The sequence below is a fragment of the Chrysochloris asiatica genome, unplaced genomic scaffold, assembly GCF_000296735.1.
Source record: "Chrysochloris asiatica unplaced genomic scaffold, ChrAsi1.0 scaffold00328, whole genome shotgun sequence".
Lineage (NCBI taxonomy): Eukaryota > Metazoa > Chordata > Mammalia > Afrosoricida > Chrysochloridae > Chrysochloris > Chrysochloris asiatica.
The window spans coordinates 498,983-503,185 of NW_006408846.1; positions in this window are offsets into that span (position 1 = coordinate 498,983).

A 4,203-nucleotide genomic window follows, 5' to 3' on the forward strand; every position below is an offset into this window, starting at 1 on the left:
GCTTTCTACTCCCGTAAAGATTTACACCCTCGGAAACCCTGTACAGGGTCGCTATGGGTCGGAACCGACTCAATGGCACTTAACAACAACAACAAATAAATAAACTAATTATTTAATAAATAAACTAATACTATTAGTTTATTTTTTCTGTGTTTTCAAACTCTTTCAACATATTGATAAACCCAACGACCTTCTTAAATTACGTTTAATAGTGTTTGCAAAAACTGCTTGGTATTCTTTTTCTGTCAAAAAACTGTGCTGCAGAATGTGACCTGACCTGACCTTAATTAGCTAACCATAAAAAGTGAAACATTCACCATTTCTTCCGTTTCTTTTGTGTAGAGTTTTCCTGAGATTTATTAGGTCCTCTGCAAGGCATTTGAGTCAGTATGGAAGTAGTTTATAAACGAATACTGTTTCAAATGCTGTATTAGCTGATTGTAGATTGCTTATTACTTAAACAGCAAACCTTAGGCTGTACTAGTTTGGCAACATAAGCAGAATATTTATGTTTTCCTGAATCTGTTGTTAAAGACTCCAAACCTTAAGCAAGTAAAATGAGCAAATTTATAATACTCAGTTTTTATATTTTACTATCTCCAAAGGGACCCACTTTGCACCGGTACATTCCCCTGTCCAAATCCTCTGATTCTGTATGCCCCCACGATCATCACCACTAATACAGTATACCTGACATTAACCTGCAAGAGATGCCACAAACCTGTTAACTGATGGACCACTAATATTGTAGAAGCCTGTTAATTGAGTGAGAAGTTATAAGCATTAACCCAGTTGGAAACTCAAACTTCTAAGTAGGAGTGTTACCTATTTGACTTATACCTAGTCTATAAAGAAATTTGAGAGCTAGAAAAGTTATTAAATTGATCTTTGGTTATAGAACATTTAAACTTAATGGTCCATGTTGTATTCCACAGTCACGTGCTACTTCTTTAAGCAGGGTGAAAGTGGTTAAGTGCTCTGCTTCTAACCAGAAAAGGTTTGTGGTTCCAACCACACCAATCACTGAGTGAGAAAAACGTGGTCAGCTTCTATAAAGATTGCTGTCTTGAAAACCCCACAGGGAACGTTCTCTCTGTTCTTCAGGGGTTGCTATGAATCGGAATTGAGTCAACAGCAAGTGATTTTAGGTAAAAGAGAACCCACTTTTTAATATTGGTCAGGTCCAGGCTGCAGCAATTCTCCAATTACACTCCCAAATGAATTTATTAGATTGACTTCCTCGAACTTGTCTTGAAATTACTGAAACAAACCAGTAGATGGCACCATCATCCTATTAATTCTTGCCCGATTTTCCCTTTTGATTACTTCATTCGTAGCACCTTAGCTACAATCACACATCAACAAGGGAGCTCTGGGAGCATAGTGGTTAGGAGCTGGGCAGTTCAAAGCTACCAGCGATTCCGCGGGAGAAAGATGAGGTTTTCTCCTCCCATAAAGATTTACAGCCTCAGAAATCCTATACAGGGTCACTGTGAGTGGGAACCCACTGAATGGCACTTAAGGACACATCACAGGATTGTATTTTCATTCATCTGGAACCTCCATATTCAGTATAGAAACATCCCCAAAGACATTCAAGACCCATAATTAGTTTACTGATGAGGAAAAAGAAAAATTAAGCACATCTGAAATCCATTGAGGCAGTCAGGAGCAACAAGGCTCACCCCATGATGCATTTTTACTAGGTAGAGCACGGACTTTAAATGTCAATGTTCTGCTAATAGCATAGGGATTTATCTTCCTTATACAATCAAGTTGATATCTCCATGGCAATTGTTTTTTTCTTTTTTAAAATAAATGGAATATTAACAGATGACTAAATTCCAAGCACTTTTCAGCTGAAATGAAATTGTGTGTAAAATTCCTACGTAGAAAACAAAGTCAGAAATTGTCTTTTGAATCAATATTGGAGTGATCTAGAGAGATGCCCATTTGGGCTCCCCTGCATTTCTTCACTAGTTGAAAGTCCTCCTCTGTTGCTCTCTGACTATTTTATGCATGGTAAAGTAGAGGCTCATTGAAAAACAGGAAGAGCCCCAACAAGATGGGTTGGCACAGTGGCAGCAGCACTGGATTCAAGTGCATCGATGATGGTGAGGTTGGCATAGGACTGAGTGTTTCCTTTTGTTGTGCATAAGGTCACTATGACTTGGTACCAACACAACAGTACCTAACGACAACAACAGATTATGTTGAGCATAGGGCCTTGTTGTTGTTAAATTCTGTCGAGTCGATTCCAACCCATAGGGACCCTGTATAGGGTTTCCAAGGAGCAGCTGGTGAGCTTGAACCACTAACTTTGCAGTTCAAACGGCTTTGAAGTTTGAAGCATTAGCCCACAGCACTGCACCAGGACTCCTTAGACCAATGAAAATAAAATCAGTGTTTTTGACCCAAACATGGCTAGCTGATAAAGCAACAAAATTCAATGTTTGATGATGGGGAGAGTATCAACCAATGAGGGTGAAAGTTAATGATGCCACTAAGTAGACATGAACAAAGCCTTTTTTGTCACGAGGAAGACCTCCAATGAGATGGGTTCACACAGTGGCAGCAGCAATAGCTCAAGCGTAATAAAGATCGTGAGGATGGCAGAGGGCAGGCACTGTTTTATTCTGTTGTGCATAGAGTCGCTATGAGTCAGAACCAACATAATGCCACCTAACAACAATAACATGGGAGCACAGTGCCTCTGCAGGATAAACACTGTACTTTAAAGCACAGGGTCTGTGGTTCAAGCCCACTGTGGTTCGAGCCCACTCTGTGGGAGAAAATTAGACTTTCTACTTTCACAAAGATTTACAGCCTCAGAAACCCCATATAAGGTTGCCAAGAGTTGGAACCAACTTGATGGCACTTAACAGCAACATGTTAAATATAATTTTGCAACAATAATAAAAAAAATCTGTGCAGGTACATATGTATGCCTAAGGGAATTGGGGTGATCCCATTGGATAAACACTGGACTTCAAACTACAAAGTCACAAGATCTGTGGTTCAAGCCCGCCAGCTGCTTTGTGGGAGAAAGGTGAGGCTTTATGTTCCCACAAAGATTTGCAAGCCTTGGAAACCCTATACAGGGTCTATGTATCACAACCAACTCGACATCATTTCCCAACAATATGTATGTATTTAGGTGTGCATGTGTATATGAGTATATGCAAACAAATAACACCAACACCATCCCTTCCATAGCAGTCTCTCCTCGCCTGGGTAGGATAATTCATTACAACGGCCACACAGTATTCAAACACTAAGCTCACAGTTACAGAGTGTTTGAGGATGTTAACAGGTTATAAGTCAGGACCAGAAATGGTCAGGATACAGTACTTTAAAGTGAAGGGCCTTTGTTTTAGCCATGCCTGTAGGCAGGCTTCTCCCTGGCCCTACTCATCCTGGTGCAGCCTCTCCCTGCTCTGACAGTGTTACAAAGCTCTTATAAGGTTGATGATAGATGCCCACAGGGCTTACCACTCCACCATAAGTCTTAGCCTGAAGAAGCTTGGCTCTAGCGCTATAGGTTAGCAAACCTAGCTCTTCCCAGTTGAGTGACTGGTGACACCCTAGTTTGCAAGCAAGCCTTCTGCTTAAACTCACAAGCAAGTAAAGCTTTACTTGCTCCATGGGCTGGGAAACTCAACAGTCTATCTTGTATTCTGGCTTTTGATTCTGCCCTTTCTTCTTCTTATTTCCTCTAGCATTACAGATTTCTGTCCCTTGCTTAAGGAGATTCAATGCTCAGGAATCTTGCAGTCCAAAGGACACACTGTGCTCCTAGCTCATCTATGATAATAGTGAGATTTCCCCCCATTCCTGCTTCTGAGATGGCTAGTTTTATACATGTTAGAGTTCCGAGTTTTTTATAATCACAATTAAACCTATTAACAACTGGATCATATCTCCCAATCAGCACCTCTCCCCACCTCTTACACAGTCCATTCAGGAAAAAGTTGTTTACAAAGACTTATGCTAGAAGAGACATTAAATAATTCACAGCACCACAGCGTGTCATTTCCTGTGGTCCAAGGAAATAGTCTAATTTCTTCTATGAGTCAGAATCAACTCAACGGTACCTAACAACAACAACATGGAACTGTAAATTTCAGTATTTTAATACAGTAGATTTGAGATCAATAATGATAGCATTACACTGTGATTATAAAAATAGGGAAAATAATGATC